Source organism: Rhipicephalus microplus, chromosome 2 (genome assembly GCF_043290135.1).
Source record: "Rhipicephalus microplus isolate Deutch F79 chromosome 2, USDA_Rmic, whole genome shotgun sequence".
Taxonomy (NCBI): Eukaryota; Metazoa; Arthropoda; class Arachnida; order Ixodida; family Ixodidae; genus Rhipicephalus; species Rhipicephalus microplus.
In genome coordinates, this window is record NC_134701.1 from 198,995,560 (window position 1) to 199,012,910 (window position 17,351).

At 46.4% G+C, this 17,351-nt stretch overlaps 1 protein-coding gene and 15 non-coding genes across 16 annotated transcripts in view; 1 reads left to right on the forward strand and 15 right to left on the reverse strand.

Moving 5' to 3' along the window:
- Nucleotides 1-6,860: 6,860 nt before the first annotated feature.
- The window catches only part of LOC142796483 (uncharacterized), a 122,388-nt gene continuing 111,897 nt past the window's right edge, over nt 6,861-17,351 (forward strand). The window contains exon 1 of the mRNA XM_075887238.1: nt 6,861-6,896. The gene's annotated coding sequence lies outside the window, so the exon portion shown is untranslated. The remainder of the gene's footprint in view (nt 6,897-17,351) is intronic.
- TRNAV-AAC (transfer RNA valine (anticodon AAC)) lies at nt 7,973-8,045 on the reverse strand. Its single transcript has one exon. It is a non-coding gene; the product is annotated as a tRNA-Val (tRNA).
- TRNAV-AAC (transfer RNA valine (anticodon AAC)) lies at nt 8,118-8,190 on the reverse strand. Its single transcript has one exon. It is a non-coding gene; the product is annotated as a tRNA-Val (tRNA).
- Nucleotides 8,263-8,335, reverse strand: TRNAV-AAC (transfer RNA valine (anticodon AAC)). Its single transcript has one exon. It is a non-coding gene; the product is annotated as a tRNA-Val (tRNA).
- Nucleotides 8,408-8,480, reverse strand: TRNAV-AAC (transfer RNA valine (anticodon AAC)). The gene has a single exon. It is a non-coding gene; the product is annotated as a tRNA-Val (tRNA).
- TRNAV-AAC (transfer RNA valine (anticodon AAC)) lies at nt 8,553-8,625 on the reverse strand. The gene has a single exon. It is a non-coding gene; the product is annotated as a tRNA-Val (tRNA).
- Nucleotides 8,699-8,771, reverse strand: TRNAV-AAC (transfer RNA valine (anticodon AAC)). Its single transcript has one exon. It is a non-coding gene; the product is annotated as a tRNA-Val (tRNA).
- TRNAV-AAC (transfer RNA valine (anticodon AAC)) lies at nt 8,844-8,916 on the reverse strand. Its single transcript has one exon. It is a non-coding gene; the product is annotated as a tRNA-Val (tRNA).
- TRNAV-AAC (transfer RNA valine (anticodon AAC)) lies at nt 8,990-9,062 on the reverse strand. Its single transcript has one exon. It is a non-coding gene; the product is annotated as a tRNA-Val (tRNA).
- Nucleotides 9,135-9,207, reverse strand: TRNAV-AAC (transfer RNA valine (anticodon AAC)). The gene has a single exon. It is a non-coding gene; the product is annotated as a tRNA-Val (tRNA).
- Nucleotides 9,280-9,352, reverse strand: TRNAV-AAC (transfer RNA valine (anticodon AAC)). Its single transcript has one exon. It is a non-coding gene; the product is annotated as a tRNA-Val (tRNA).
- TRNAV-AAC (transfer RNA valine (anticodon AAC)) lies at nt 9,426-9,498 on the reverse strand. Its single transcript has one exon. It is a non-coding gene; the product is annotated as a tRNA-Val (tRNA).
- Nucleotides 9,571-9,643, reverse strand: TRNAV-AAC (transfer RNA valine (anticodon AAC)). The gene has a single exon. It is a non-coding gene; the product is annotated as a tRNA-Val (tRNA).
- On the reverse strand, nt 9,718-9,790 carry TRNAV-AAC (transfer RNA valine (anticodon AAC)). The gene has a single exon. It is a non-coding gene; the product is annotated as a tRNA-Val (tRNA).
- On the reverse strand, nt 9,864-9,936 carry TRNAV-AAC (transfer RNA valine (anticodon AAC)). Its single transcript has one exon. It is a non-coding gene; the product is annotated as a tRNA-Val (tRNA).
- On the reverse strand, nt 10,703-10,775 carry TRNAV-AAC (transfer RNA valine (anticodon AAC)). Its single transcript has one exon. It is a non-coding gene; the product is annotated as a tRNA-Val (tRNA).

The window sequence follows — 17,351 nt, forward strand, 5'->3', positions numbered from 1 at the left end:
ACTGTTTTGATCAGTTTTTTTTTTCGTTAATCTCAACTATGTAATGTGGCCACCGCGCATTTACCTGTGTGCATAATAGGTGTGCGCACGGATAGGGGGGGGGGGGGGTGCCCCTGCTAGTCACCCAAGAAAAAAAAAAGGGGGGGGGGTGCACAGTAAGCTCTCTACATCTGCAAGATTATATACATGCAAGATTATATCCAGTATTTGCCTCGAAATTTCAAGTGGCGTCAATCCAGAAGAATCACGAGGGGAACACACGTTGTGCGTTAGCGGCTTTTTCGTTTTGTTTAATTAAATTGATAACAATATTTCAATCATGCTATCGAATGAAATAAAAAAAATGAAAATGAACAGCCGATAGTATAAGCGTACGTTGCATGGCAAAGTTAGTTTCTAAGCGCAACTCGAATGTAGTCTCTATCACATTTGCAGCTACGTCATTCTAGTTAAACCATGAAAGAAAAATGCTACCTCTCCTATTGGATAACGCTTTAAAGCACAGTTTTCCTTTAACGTTAGCTATACGTTCCGCATCATGTATATCTGTTGAAATTTTCTCCCGTGATTTACCCCAGGAAGATTTCTTGTAAGGCATCGTAACAACGAAGTTTATTCTTTTTTAAATTTATATTAAGCAAATATAGGAAGGCAGGCTACGTTAGAGTCAGCTATCCCAACATCATGACAGTAATTTACAAAATAAACACGAAAATACGAAATATTAAGAATAAAAGAAGTAAAAAATAATCAGAGTCCTTATGCACATAGATTTGATTTGATATGTGGGGTTTAACGTCCCAAAACCACTATATGATTATGAGAGACGCCGTAGTGGAGGGCTCCGGAAATTTAGACCACCTGGGGTTCTTTAACGTGCACCAAAATCTGAGCACACGGGCCTACTACATTTCCGCCTCCATCGGAAATGCAGCCGCCGCAGCCGGGATTCGAACCAGCGCCCTGCGGGTCAGCAGCTGAGTACCTTAGCCATGACCACCACGGCGGGGCAATATATGCACATAGATACACGCTAAAGGGTTCATAATGTATAAACTAGCACAGCATGTAGTCAAGTTCATATATCGCGATCACATTACGGATATAGCCCGTACAAAAAGTGCCAAGGTATAATATGAACTAAAGACAGTTAATAAAAATTGTGCCTTAAATAAACACAGAGGGCGCTCACTGCGCGCCTTTGATTACCGGAATGTGGTCACGGTTCAAGTACTTTTCCAATCGTAAATGGTCGTTTGTCGAGCTGATTCAAGCAATCAAGCTGATTCAAGCGTTGTTGATCATATTGCGGAATGCAGACATTCTATAAGAATATGCTCCTGTGACGCATCGACATGATCACAGTTGTCGCAGTGCGAGGACGTTCTTTCTTTATGCGGCATAATAAGAAGTGAGGTGCGTATGCAACACCTAATCGTTGACGGTTAAGCCAGTCATCATATGTAGCATGCGAACAACAACAACAACAACAACAACAACAACAACAACAACAACAACAACAACAACAACAACAACAACAACAACAACAACAACAACAACAACAACAGCAGCAGCAGCAACAACAACAACAACAACAACAACAACAACAACAACAACAGCAGCAGCAGCAGCAGCAGCAACAACAACGACGACGACAACAACAACAATCAGCAGCAGCAGCAGCAACAACAACGACAAAAACAGCCGAGCGAGCATGTACCAGTGGCGCAAAGCTCAGGGGAACCAGTGCTAGAGATTTGACGATTTTGACGTAGAGTTACTGTATGTGCTACCTTTAGGTAGCTACGTATCGTACCAGGCAAGGAGAAGAAGGGGAAGAGACAATTATGTGTTGACTTCCAGCTTCTGCAAGACGGCAAAAGCACCAGAAAGTTTCGCAATGGTTTTCTTGCACTGATGACAAAGTGTGGTGGTGTGCTTTGTTGTGAAAGGGCACCCATGCGTGGTAGAACCAGCCCAGATGGGTCGGCCATGTAAGCACAGCTGGGCATGCGCACACACAGACACATACGCACACACACAAGTGCGCACACAGTCGAGCCAGGTGAAAACTGAACTTATGAACCACTCGCGCCGTTCCCCATAGTTACGTCCGGCGGTTATTTTTTCGACGAATCAAATAGAAACCTGGGGTTCTTTAACGTGCACCCAAATCTGAGCACACGGGCCTACAACATTTCCGCCTCCATCGGAAATGCAGCCGCCGCAGCCGGGATTCGATCCCGTGACCTGCGGGTCAGCAGCATAGTAGCTTAGCCACTAGACCACCGCGGCGGGGCAGCATTTGATCACGTCTCTTGGTGCACGGAAGGTTTTTAATTCAATGCAGCTACCTTGATTACTACTCATTAATTGTGGGTGGTAAATCTGACGTCATCGGGATCAATCCGAAAATGTCCTACTAGTGGCGCATGTGTTATCGTGCATTTACCTTAATTTCTCGTCAAGTAGAGCACTCATGTTGATAATATTGTCTTTTTAGATATTGTCATACATCGAGCGTTAACTCTGACACAAATTGTTGCTTGACTTTAGTGTTCCTTTAAGCGTGCGCAAAAGGAAAGGGAAGGGGCACGGAAAATTTTCTCCCTAATCATCTAAAAAAAATGGGGGGGGGGGGGGGACAGATCCTGTCCCCTACCGTTTATTCGATTGTACACACCACTTTCTAATGCGCAGTGTTATAGCACTCGTCATGACATATGACCAACTATCCCAAGCCGCTACCTTATAAGTTTTGTCTAGGCATGCTTGACAATAATTTCGACCAGGGGCCCCTGGTGTTGCATTCAAAGAAGCGTTTACTTAGTATCTTCGCTCTTGAAAGCCGATGACCGATAGCAGGCCTTTAACCGGCTAAACTCCAGGTCTTCCCGTCTTTTTCTTCAGTTATTCCTTGTGGAAAGAACTTCATGTCTTCATTTTCGTCTTTGCATCCAATGCGGAGCTCCATTTATTTCGAAGTCGATCTATGACGTGGGTGGGCGAAGGGTAATACTTGCCTCCCCCCCCTCGTCACTATACCTTGTTTTATCGCCTAGAAAATAACAATAACAAAATAAAATGGATGTAACCAGTACCACCGATAGGCATAATGGGCTCATACCAAGTTAAAAGAATAGAGCAACAATCCCAAAGGAAAGCTTCTGAGTGATAAGCCAGTTAGCCAGAACCAAACAAAGAAATGTGGTGGAGTAACCAATAGCAGTTTTAAAAAAAGTTTGCAGCGCAAGCACGTAAGCACTGAAGGAAAGGCGACTCATTGAAAAACGGAAGGCAAAGAGGAGGGGAACCTTCTTTGTGAACATGTCTGTGTCTGCGCCGCGAACTCTTTTTAAAAATGCACTTTAACATAGCTATAGCCCCAATCACCGTTCTCCTGTAAGCAAATGCGTGTATACTAAAGAGGGTGGTAGTGACCGAATCAGTGATCTGATAAGGGTTTGTCGAAATACGAGACGCCACCTACATACCCCAAATAAAAATGCACAAGAAGTTCAAGAGCGTCATGACTGGCTGCGAACATCACTCCTGCGTGTGAAGGGTCAGTTCGCCGTTGTTGGACACGGACTGCGGACCACTTCAGTATTCGGCTTTTCAGTACATAAGCAGCGAAGCCGAAACAACCAGGATCATATCGTTAGAAGCATTAATAGCCCAGAGGAATTCGGCATCCTACCAGTAACGACGGGGGAAGTAACGAAAGCCCTGAAAGGGCGACATAATAGGCTACATTTTTTTTTCATCTCCTGATGATTGCTTGATTACTTTTTGAATCGCACTCAATGTCGTTTCCTCGTGGACTCTCCTCGCACTGGTGGTTGCTTTAACATACCTGTCCGTTGTGTAACACGAGGCGTTCCACGCAACCCTCGCAAGAACCACTTCTTTCCTTCTCACTAACTCGAAGATAATGACCCTAAAAACAAAATGGTGTGTCGTGACGTAGCGCACTTAGACGAGTTAAGTTCGCTTAGTGCTGTTGTATAGTTAAGTTCTCCCTCAAGTAACAGCCCTTATCGTGTATTAAATAGCTAGTCGAACAAGCATTGAGCTCTTAAGGAAAATAATCAAGCCGTAATAATGCGGATGTTTTCGAGGCAGAGCAGAACGCCGGCCCTTACGAGGTGCTCTTAAGGCAAGGACTGCAAATAAACTTAATTAATACACGCTCCAGCAATCGGCAAGAGCATGCCCTATATGAATCACCCCTTTCATGCTACATGAATCACCCCTCATGCCGCTATATTCAGGTGGTATAAGACGATGACCTCGCAGCAGCGTCAAGGTCTGAAGTGGCACTGTGCCGTCGAAGTCACGTGCATCGACGGCCGATGAGATATAAGCCACTCACACACAGCCAGAAAGAGCGCGCATAAATTGAGATATCAGTGCACACAGACATTCGATGGGGAGCGGTGAAAGGTAACGTCCTTTCCGAATCAAGGACTGCAGTGCACTGCACGGCTTGTAATACAAAGCTGCCCTCCAGACTACCTTGAATACTTGCTTTCTCCTTTCGCGGTGCGGCACTGCGAGGACGAGGGCGAACGAATCGGTCATCATCGCATACCGAGAGTCTCGTAGCGCCAAGAAAACGCACTACGTAGTCTTTATGCGTTCTATTAAGGGGAGACGCTCCTCGAAAGCACTTTTTTTTTGTTATTCAACTTAGAGCTTCAGAAATTGGACCACTGATGCAGTTTTTCCTCCTGATTCCAAATCTGTAATCAGTTTTTACATAAGTGCAATAGTTTGGGAGTTGTGTTTCAAGTAATGGTGAAACTTGATAAGTTTTCCGGGAACTTTCGCGCATACTAAATGTTCATGCAGAGAGTTGTTCAATGGCTCCTTTTGCTCCCTATTAGCCATAGAGTGCCGATATCTAGCTAGAAATTGTGCTCCAACTTTGAAACTATGAAAAAAAACATCTGTGTAGCAAACTACCCTTTTTTTTCCACTCGACCACCATTAAATTTATTAATAGATATTTACAGCTGATAGGTTGTGCTGATTCAAGTAGATATCGGCACCCTACGCACTCTCCTCAATGTGTGTGCCAAATTTCGTCGTCGTATGACCATTCTAAGTGCCCGAAACACTTCCCGCAAAAAATGCAAATTGGCCAAAATTGCGAAATGAGAAAAACGCGTTTGAAAGTTTGAAAGTCTGTATTTACAAAAATGAAAAACGCAGTAGCACGAAACTTGTGCTGAACACATACACACATGTCCAGAGGGAATATCAGTTGTCTAAAACTCTCCAGCACCGTAGGTTTTCCCTTCCCGGCTGGTGCGGCAGGACTCTTCCACCCGGGCCCTCTTGGCTGCACTGCGACGGTGTGCCCTCGCCTCAGCGGTCTGACGCACATTCATCTTGTGCATGCGCATGCTGTCTCGGCGGTCGCTGAGGGTAACCAGGGCCTCCGAAGGAAGCACCCCAAGCTCTTCCAGCACCTTTTCAAAGCTCGCGTGGCCCCGGTTGAACCACAGGACTGCAATGGCTGTGGCTGTTTCCACAGCAGTCCGGGAAGCAAACCGGGTCTTTGGACACAGCAGCCATATTTTGCTGTTCAGGGACTCGGCCGCGTTCTGTGTCTTGCCGTGGAGGCACCGGGCAAGCAGCTTCGCATCTGTGAGACGCTTGTAGATTGGGAGGACTGCCAAACCCTGGGCCTTGGTCAGGAGGGGGGTGTGGCACGGTGCAGGCTGGCCCTGCGCCTCAGCACGTCGGTGCTTGCACCACGAGTCTGGGCCTGCAGGACAGAACTTGTGACTTCCAGCACCGTCTGTTGAGCACGAGTGCAAACATGAGGCCCATATGGCAGTGTACATCTTGTGGACATTTCCCCGATTGTTCACAATGGCCACCTGAAAGTAAGTTTGAAGCTTCTGGATGGTGGTCTCCTTCAGCTTCTCCCCTCGTGGAAGTGGCGTTGGCAGCTTCCGCAGGCCGGTGCCCAGACGTTTCGCCACGTGGTTGGTGCACTCCTCTTTTTCAATTGGAGTGTCAGGGTACACGTTGGCATCACAGACCCCGTTGTAGGCCTTGCTGTCTCCATCGCTTAGGAAGATGGTGAACCGCAGGGGTGTCTCATAGTCCACAGTCCTCTGCCAAATGCGCACTGCAGCTTCGGCCTCCATGGCATGCGAAGAACAGTCGCAATTCTTCTCACAAACGGGATGATGAAACGCCTGCCATGTTTCTTCATCGCCTCCCATGTCGTTATGCAAACTGCACGCCAGGCAGAAGTTGGAAAGCACTTCATAGTCCAGGCACAAACCAGTGTCCAAGGACACTACAGTTCCCACACCATTGTGGCTTTTGTGGCCTCTTTTTTGCCATGTGCCGTCAAACATGACTGGCACGTCACTGTTACCAGCCACCTCTTTGGTGACGCTGCGTGCCCTTTGCATGTTTTCACAGACAGCCTTCACTGCCGCACTGTGAATCTTTTTGCCGATAGCATGGAAGGTCTTATGGTGCATAGGGTTTGGCAATCCAACTACTGCACAAAATCGTGAAAGTTGCTCATGCCCGATACCGACGGCACGCGCTGCAAGCACCACTTTCAGGTTCACGGCAAAGGCGTCACGCGAACTCCCGCTGTCGTAGCTTCTGCTTGCACCGCGGCCGCCATCTGACGCGACCCGCTTCGACGAGTACGCGGACGAAAGGATGCTCTCCGAGCACTCCGCATTCTCGCAGTGTAGCTCCAGAAACGCCGAAAGGCCTTTCCGCTTTTTATTCGGTGCCCGAACTGCGAGTTTACTCTCGTGACAAACGGGGCATGCCGCGCCTGCGACGACGGCCGTCAATGCACCCAACTCGCACAGCACTACGCTTTCGGCACGATCGGCATTCGGCCTGACGTCGTTTTCGAATAACGCGATCTTTTTCTGCGATGCACTCACAAAATTCACTGCAGCGTTGATCTCGTCGTCGCAGTTGCCATGGTCGACGTTGCCGTGGTCGATGTTAGGCCTACCGGCCGCTGGCCCGTCGCGGACATTTTCGTTGGCGGTGGCTTTCTTGTACGTCCTCCGCCGCTTCCCTCTGAACTTGTTCTTACTTCTGTATTTCCGATGGTCGGCAACGGCCTTTTTCGGGCTTGCCATCGCACGAAAACAGCGAAAAATAACTCCGGAAAACAGTGAAGCGAACTACGGCAAGAAAACACGGGTGCTGTCAGCCAATGGCGGCCCTGCGTTAGTGGCGCGCGGTTTGAAACGGCGGGAAAAGACTGTTTTTGTTGCTTTTTTTTTAGATTTTTCGTGAACGTACGAGACTTCAAGAACCGGGATCGTGGAGAGTAAGGACAACTCTACACGAGCCAGCGGCCGCAATATGGCGGACAGCTCTCTTCGCGGCCCCGCGAGCACGCGAACAGCAGCCCGTTTTGTGTAAATTTCGTGATGCCGCGCGTCACTGCCGCTCACTCAGACGCGTTTTTCACTGACTTCTGATGCTTATTTCGCTGTGATATTTTCAGATGTCAAAATATAATGTATAAAGATGATAAAGCAACAAAAAACAGAAAAGGTGAAATTTGGAAAAAAAACGCGACTTTTCGACCCGCGTCTCCCCTTAAGTTACGGAAGGTGACGCCAGCGTATATAGACCGGTTGTTCGAGCTCTGGTTAGAGAGAAGCGAGAAATAGCATGATGACGTCGGTAGTACACAGCGTTATAAAAACAGGACGTTTTTGCAACTTATGGAAATATACGGTACGCAAATACGGTAAGGCAGTACGGTAGCATTCCTCCTTGAACACTTCATGAACACTTTATTGCATACATGAACACAACCCAAACAGCCTAGCAACCCTGTGTGTTCACGAAAATTTATCTTAATTAGAAGACGTGTTCAAAACATTTTTTTCCGTTAAGAACGTAAGTTTCGCTGCAAAGACTAAGTAAAAGCATTGTCAAGCAACAAAATGAAAACGAGTGTGCCTGCCAGGGATCGAACCTGGGACCTTCCGCGTGTTAGGCGGATGTGATAACCACTACACCACAAGCACAGCTGTACAGAGCTCTCACGACTGAGTCTTTGTTTAAAGACGTATATTGAAACTGTAAAAAAGGAATGCTCTTGTGCCTGCCAGGGATCGAACCTGGGGCCTTCCGCGTGTTAGGCGGATGTGATAACCACTACACCACAAGCACAGCTGTACAGAGCCCTCACGAATGAGTCTTTGTTTAAAGACGTATATTGAAACTGTAAAAAAGAAATGCTCTTGTGCCTGCCAGGGATCGAACCTGGGACCTTCCGTGTGTTAGGCGGATGTGATAACCACTACACCACAAGTACAGCTGTACAGAGCTCTCACGAATGAGTCTTTGTTTAAAGACGTATATTGAAACTGTAAAAAAGAAATGCTCTTGTGCCTGCCAGGGATCGAACCTGGGACCTTCCGCGTGTTAGGCGGATGTGATAACCACTACACCACAAGCACAGCTGTACAGAGCTCTCACGAATGAGTTTTTGTTTATTGACGTATATTGAAACTGCAAAAAAGAAATGCTCTTGTGCCTGCCAGGGATCGAACCTGGGACCTTCCGCGTGTTAGGCGGATGTGATAACCACTACACCACAAGCACAGCTGTGCAGAGCTCTCACGAATGAGTCTTTGTTCAACGACGTATATTGATACCGTAAAAAAAGAAATGCTCTTGTGCCTGCCAGGGATCGAACCTGGGACCTTCCGCGTGTTAGGCGGATGTGATAACCACTACACCGCAAGCACAGCTGTACAGAGCTCTCACGAATGAGTCTTTGTTTAAAGACGTATATTGAAACTGTAAAAAAGAAATGCTCTTGTGCCTGCCAGGGATCGAACCTGGGACCTTCCGCGTGTTAGGCGGATGTGATAACCACTACACCACAAGCACAGCTGTACAGAGCTCTCACGAATGAGTTTTTGTTTATTGACGTATATTGATACCGTAAAAAAAGAAATGCTCTTGTGCCTGCCAGGGATCGAACCTGGGACCTTCCGCGTGTTAGGCGGATGTGATAAACACTACACCGCAAGCACAGCTGTACAGAGCTCTCACGAATGAGTCTTTGTTTAAAGACGTATATTGAAACTGTAAAAAAGAAATGCTCTTGTGCCTGCCAGGGATCGAACCTGGGACCTTCCGCGTGTTAGGCGGATGTGATAACCACTACACCACAAGCACAGCTGTACAGAGCTCTCACGAATGAGTTTTTGTTTATTGACGTATATTGAAACTGTAAAAAATAAATGCTCTTGTGCCTGCCAGGGATCGAACCTGGGACCTTCCGCGTGTTAGGCGGATGTGATAACCACTACACCACAAGCACAGCTGTACAGAGCTCTCACGAATGAGTCTTTGTTTAAAGACGTATACTGAAACTGTAAAAAAAGAAATGCTCTTGTGCCTGCCAGAGATCGAACCTGGGACCTTCCGCGTGTTAGGCGGATGTGACAACCACTACACCACAAGCACAGCTGTACAGAGCTCTCACGAATGAGTTTTTGTTTATTGACGTATATTGAAACTGTAAAAAAGAAATACTCTTGTGCCTGCCAGGGATCGAACCTGGGTCCTTCCGCGTGTTAGGCGGATGTGATAACCACTACACCACAAGCACAGCTGTACAGAGCTCTCACGAATGAGTTTTTGTTTATTGACGTATATTGAAACTGTAAAAAAAAGAAATGCTCTTGTGCCTGCCAGGGATCGAACCTGGGACCTTCCGCGTGTTAGGCGGATGTGATAACCACTACACCACAAGCACAGCTGTACAGAGCTCTCACGAATGAGTCTTTGTTTAAAGACGTATATTGAAACTGTAAAAAAAGAAATGCTCTTGTGTCTGCCAGGGATCGAACCTGGGACCTTCCGCGTGTTAGGCGGATGTGATAACCACTACACCACAAGCACAGCTGTCTAACGAACAATTGGCGCAAAAATTTCTTCACAGCACTGTGGAAGCTAAGCGCAGGCTTCATACCGCACCAAAATATAGTGCTTAAGTTTGCTGATAATTTTCTCATCTGCCTTGGTTAAATAACTGCAGCTTCATTCATAAGGAAACTCAACAATTGCTGGAAGTCTTTGCTAATTAAGAGGCAGCTATGATTCTCTTCGCAAAAATGTCTTCCTTTTTTTTTTTCATTTATTAGGTGGCCCCAACTATCATCGCATCCGTTTTCTGATGTTCACATGGCGTCTATGACGTAGTGGCTCTGCGTGCGGCGGAAAACGCGCTGTTTTGTTCTCCAAAAAATATATATGTACTTCTATTATGACACTAAACTGTATACACTACACCGTCGAAATGTTTTCTGCCGTTCACATGTGCAGATCCTGCGCCTCTTTGACCTTCGCTCCAACTTAAGGATAACTTGTCGCAAAGTATAGCATACAGCAGGGCATGTATTTTTGTACCACTGTGGTAATGTGTACCCGCACAACTATAAATTTATGCTTTTCTTGTACCGTCGTTCCTTCCGTATCACATACTCCACAAACTTTATGACACTCATTTCGCAGAAAAGAAGTAAAAATGTGCTTGGTGAAATATATTCCGGTAAAATATAGATTAACATCATACACTCTCACTTACTTGCCAAAAAATGTGCTGAAAGTAATATATTCTAGAAAAAAACGTAAATAAACGTTATACTCAATTTTTTGGCTAAAAAAGTGTGCCTGCCAGGGATCGAACCTGGGACCTTCCGCGTGTTAGGCGGATGTGATAACCACTACACCACAAGCACAGCTGCCACGCCGGCTAAGTGGATATCACTTGAAAGCAGCACTCTTTGAAAGCGACCTAATTTCACGACCGGTTGTTCCGTCTCTGGCATGGTTGGCTGCGGCGCGCGGAAATATTGGCGCGAATCGCACAAGATTTGAACTTGTCCTTTTTTTTTTAGCAGGCCACGGATCAGTGAATCTCCATCTGAACCTTTGAGTATCCACACGGAAACTACGCGTGGTTCTCTTTGGCGAGTGGAGGTCCTGGACGCTAAAGGGTTTCGAACAAACTTTCTTTAGAAACTGTAACAAGTTCAGGACAAATATTGCCATGTCCTATTTTTACTCTTACGAGTCATGTGGGATGGCGTCGAGGTCGAATGTGAACTTGTAGAGCCACGTTGGTGTCCGTGCTGACCTCATGAGCAGGTGATGTAGCGGGAATGCTTCTGCCCTGCTTAGCTCTTTTGTCCAAAGCGTGTTTGCGTAGTGTAGTGGTTACGATACCTTCAGTTGGATTTAGAAGTCACTGAAGGTACTGGAGCTTTCCTCAATATTACGAGTTGGCATGCGAAGGAGCTTGGTCAGATAATAAATATGTTACATATCCCGCATGCTGCGAAATATACTCGTTTTGTTTCCGACAGTCCAGTTAAATGCTACTATATATATATTTGGCTCTGGTTCCCACAGATGGCCGTCTTAGCTGTTACGTAAATTTAACAGGCAAGCGCACTTCAGTTTAGAAACCAACCCGACACCACTAGACTGGACAGCATGCAAGAGCAGAACATACTCTGCTCGCCTGACCGCTTGAATGCAACGCCGCTTCCGTTCTTAGTCATATGATTTACAGGAGAAAACGTAGACGAATACGTCCTCCTTCATTTCTACATATTGTAGCACACGAGTGCGAAGCAGTACCGCCAGCACTCTTCGGTTTCATCGATGCGCGCCTGCACAACCTCGACCAATCACCTCTTTTCGGCGGCGGAAACAGCTGAGAAGTGCACGCTTTTGACCCCCAGGGCGGCGCTGCCCGCATCGTCAAGATAGTTACTGTATGTACAGTAACTCTAGCATATACAGTAACTCTAGTTAAACTTTACAGGTCGTGCCATCTAGCGACGTTCAGTTGAACCAAGCACGCCTCGGACGCCACAGTAGAGAATAGTTCAATGGCCGTTGTGGCTGCTGTGGTTCCCGCTACTTTCGCTCTGCTGCTACTAGGGTCGCGTCCGCGCAGTAAAGCCGTGCGACGTTGTACACGGCAACTGTGACGTGAGACGACCACTTTCAGGCGGGGTATTTGAAGTGCGCTAACGGGATGCGGACCGCTAAAACGTGATTTTATTTCAAAATCTTCCTTGGCGCAAAAGTAGCGCTGCCAGGTTTATGAACCGCTATTTCAGCAATCAACATCGACACAATATGTGTGTTTAGTGTTCCTTAAAGGACGAAAAAAAAAAGTGTTCCGCAACGCTGGTGCAATGACTAGCACTGCTATAACAGTGCTGTCTGTGTGGCTCCTCGGTGGCACCACACAACAAATATCTTGGTGGAATAGCTCGAAAACACACCGGCACTCAGGTATTGTATTCCAAAAGGACTTGTTTTTGGGCTCGTTGGTGCATACTTGGTGCAGAAGACTGAGGCGCAAAAAAACATAACGTGAAGCAGGAAGAGCAGGAGAGAAGACAGAACAGAACAGCGCCAATCTGTCTGTCTTCTCTCCTGCTCTTCCTGCTTCACGTTATGTTTTTTGCGCCTCAGTCTTCTGCACCAGGTATTGTATTTTTGGTCTTTTCCACTGTGCATCCATGACAATTGGCTTGGCTTTCTTTACTACTCAGATCCACTGATTTATGACGTGAGACCCGATGGTTTTGATTTTGTGCACGCAACCCAGCAAAATATTTAGTTAGATTTACCTTCATGTTCCGTTCATGCCACATACAGCGCGACCGCACAGCAGCTGATGTGTATAGGATAATGCTTGTACTGCATGCGTGTCGACGACGATCGCACAATCAGCGCAAGGCTCAACATTGCAGCCACCCGTCCTTGCCACCAACTCCTCCCATTCGCCCTCACGGCTGAATGGTTGAATACACATAGCACAGCGCAAAATAAATTATAGGCTCAGTTTTTCCTCATCACGCAAACGATGTCTGGTATACGATGACATCGTTCCGGTCGCCGTGAATCGCTCGTCATAGGAAGGTTCAAGGACGAACGTCCCATCGTTCCAACAGGTGCTTATAGAAGGCGAACGTATGCGCAGGGTAATGATGCTCCAACCGTTTCGGTCGGTGTGACACGGTACATATGGTTGAAAAAACGAAAATGCAGTGGCAACTTCGGGTAACCATGCTGTGGTGTCATTTCTGTGATGATTCTTATTGTTGCAAAACAGAGATTCTATTGCTTCCTGCCTAATTGTTTTTTTCGCCTTTCCCCACTTACAAGTCTAGCTGTAAACATAGAAAAAATATCTTATTACGCCTTGTTTTGGCTTCGAAGCAGCCGGGTCGGTCACAGGAAGGGCAAAATTTTCAGCTTTACGCTCTAAAAAAATGATTAAAAGGGGTAGGGAGGTTGTGGTACTTCGATAAAAGTCCGCCTATACAAGTGTGAGCTAAGGGTGTCGCCGCCAGCTTTGCACGTCACTTCTGGTGCTGGAGTTTGTACATTGTCATTCTGGCACAGGATTGGCTTGGAAATCTTTGTCTACGTCAATCAAAGACAAGCATGCTACATCAGCCAAAAGAGCCACGTTAAGCTCCTAAGATAAACTTAGCACTTAGGTGTGCTAATGAACTTGTAGAGCCACGAGGAAAGAAACGTAGAACACGAGGAAAGAAACATGAAACGCGACGCAAACTATATCAACACAAAATTTATTGAAGCATATATATGTGTGGTTAGATGAACATGTGCTAAAAAACCCATGAACAGACAAATGTATAGTCTTAGTGATAAACCAGCGTTGCCTAACATGAACCAGCGTCGCGGAGGTGTTCACACGGTTAGTGTAAGCACCTCATCGTTCTCCTCAGCCTAATATTTCATCTATCACATATTTCGGCTTGGGATATAGGTCTTATACACCAACTCGGTAAGCTGTGGTTCATTCCGCCGCCTTATAACCCAGCAGCGTACACTTCATGTGCAGTGCCATACCATGTCCGCGCAGTGTGAAAAAAAATAAAAAAAACATGCTACATTCTCGCTTGATGCACGTGTTGGCGGGGAAAAGAGTCATCCTGTTTTTTTTTCTTAGAAGAAGAGATAAGCTTAGCCCCCTCCCCCCCCCCCCCTTTTTTTTTTTAGTATGTGTTAATCCTCTTCTTCGGGTTATCTTGAAGCGGGGTATGGCGTGACACATCGCTTTCTTTGCAGGATAGTTACAAAAGGAGATAAGTGATAAAAGAAGTGCGGGACCCGACACAGTTCAGCCCGTTCATTTCAAAAAGCCATAGCTAATTTGACAAATCGGTGCGTGTTAAAGCATCTTGTCTAGCAAGTTCGTTTGTGATCCGACGAGGAGACAGGGAGATCCACAGATTGGTCACGGGTCCAGGCTCTTGGTTATTTTGCTTGCCACAAAATCAGCACTTGGCATTCTGCGCTCGTGTTCTACATATTCTCTCACTCGTGTCCTCGCGCTGTTTAAGAACGTCAATGAACCAACTATAAGAACGTCGTTTACTGAGAAGGAGGAAACAACGGAGGAAAAGAAACACGGCAGAGATGGGAAGAATGACTTGGGCTACATTCTTGTGCAGCGCCGTACAACGCGAGCCCGGTACAGAGGTGTGGATCCCAGCTATTCGGTACATTTTTAATACACATTTTGCGTGAAGAGACCACAGTGAGTTTCCCTTTCGACATGTGCTAGACCTGCTTAAAAAAAAAAAAAATGTCGCGGTGTAGCCGGCAGGCTCGGCTTGCCGGTCCCTTAGTGAGTCGGGTGCGCGACCCATTCACGCTCCGCAGAACCCAATAAAAGAATTTTCCTTACTTCCTTCCTACGAAGAAAGGGTGTTCTGCCCAGCTGGCATCCCGAGGTTGCCAGCTTTTTTGTAATGTGGATTGAGCCCAAGGGGTCGCCGGAGCACAAAAGTGTCCTGTCATCCAGAGTGGCCCGAGGGCCCTTTGTCGTCCCTCTTCCCCCTAAATCACTAAAGCTGTTTAACTATATGCCTATCAGCACACCGGTCTGCAATTTTCAGTCGGAATAAGGCATCTCAATTCATTTTCAGCTGACTCACGCTGCCACTCAGAACAATCTGAAATAGGCGAGGGTTCGTCTGGTCAGAAAGTTTCGACCGTCTGGTCGAAAGTTCGTCTGGTCAGAAGTGGGATCAGTAGCGAGACGTGGTCACACATGAACTCAGAACCGATGCACCTAGTAGCAGGTGTCAAGTCGTCTTGTTTACATGTGGGTGTGAAGCAGAAGTGTGTCTTGAGCGCTGCTGCTTATGAAGGGTCCGTGACCAATCGGCCGACTGTCCGTAGGTACTTGGGCGCTGCCGATAAGCAGGAGTTCCATGAACGTTCGTCCGAATAGTCACGCACGTGTTGAGTGGTGAGTCACGCTAACCATGCAGGTGAGTGACAGAGTCGCTAGTTCAAACTTTTGTGCTATTCACCCGAGGCGCCGATGGTGGAAACAACGGACGCACGTTTGCGTGGAACGTCCTTTTAAATAGCCTGGACCAAGCGGTCAAAAACATCCCTAAACAGGGGTTTTGTGCTAGAGCCGGCGTTTTGACAAGTGAACTTGTCTTCATCAAGGCTATAGAAGTGGTTTCTTTAGCGCTAACGCGTATATGCTTTGCACCATCCCCTCCAATTTGAACAGAGAGGGAGCGGACAACTGTGGATATGGAGAGTGGGGGGGGGGGAGTCGTGACGAATTGGGTATGTGTAAAAGGGAAGATCTGTCCCGTGAATAGAAAGAATGGACTGACTGTGGTACACGTGAAAGTCTCATGATAGCTTCTGCGCTGGCGTGTATGACAATAGCCCGTAGAGACGGCAGTGAGGGAGGACAGAAAAGATAAGATGACGCGACGGACGAGGGGAAAGTGACAAAAGCTCGACAGTCAGAGAGACGAGACACGGGTGGAGTGGCCAGTTCCGCTCATAATAGGTGCATCTGGGTTTTTTTTTTTTTATGCGCTGAGTAGCTTGTCGACTTTTCCAGACGCTGGCCGTGTTTGCTTGAGGGTAATATGTATTTCTTGCCAATATAGTTATTTGCAGACTGTTAAGAAGCAATTAAGGTGCATTGCCAATTACAGATGGGCGAAAGTAACGACACTGCATTACTATTACTTTTGAAAATTATTGAGATTACTTTTAGAATAGTTCGTGAACTAACTCAAGAACACTTTATTTACAGCGCATGTGCAGTCATGCTCAATAGAAGTTGCAACACGCTGGCTGTTGTTAAGTCACCCAGAGCCTGAACAATGACACCGACAAATGTTAAATTGTTTTAGAAAGTACCAATAATAGAGAGCTTATTTCACCATTTTTTTTCATGCACATGCCACGTAGGTGCCATCTCATTATTATGGCTTCAAATTGAGTAAGACAGCGTGTTGCAACCGCTATTGAGCGTAACTGCACATTAAAGTTTCGGGGTTCTGTTCAGTTGTCCGCTTTTATACATCATAAGGGGAGTGGGAGGGTGATATTTTTGTCAAATGTAATTGGGGCAGTAGTGAGTCACAAGTGATTCGTGAGATTACTAAATTATCAGGTGACCAATTGCCGACAAGTCGGGTTATTTCAGTGCTCGTCAAGTTCACTAATAGCGTGTTTGTCTACGTCATTGCTTAGTTGAACGTCGAAATAGAACATTCGTCGGGCGAATCATCGAGCAAAGTTATTCAGGCACTGATAAATGCGCATTGATCGTAGAGTGGTCACTACCTGCAAGATTACGTTAAAAAAGTAAATAAATATTCTCGTCATAAATATATATTCTCGGATATCATAGTTGAAATAAAGAAGAGGAAATGGACACCGGCCGGACATGTAGCGCGTAGACAGGATAACCACTGGTCATTAAGGGTAACTAACTGGATTCCCAGAGAAGGGAAGCGGGTTAGGGGGAGACAGAAGGTTAGGTGGGCAGACGAGATTACGAAGTTTGCGGGTATAAATGGGCAGCAGCAAGCACAGGACCGGGTTAACTGGCGGAACATGGGAGAGGCCTTTGTCCTGCAGTGGACGTAGTCAGGCTGATGATAATGATATTCTCGTCCATCGTTGCGCATATTTTTCTGTGCATGTTCACTGAACGAAATAGTTGCGTTATGTCGTAGTTGTCAGGTGCTTCATATAATTAAAATGCTTTCAAGAATGAGAAAATTTATTAAACTTCCGTTTCTTGCCGGTCTTCTTCGCAAAAGTTGCAGTTCTTCTTTTTTTACGATTTCTTCCTTCGGCGCGATTATGTCCTTGTTAGCTAGGTTCATATGGGAGATAGTGGCTCAAGTACTAGTAATTTGATATAGGTAGTGACCCAAGTACTAGTAATTTGATATGAAATTAAAAAAAAATACAGTGGACAAACAGAC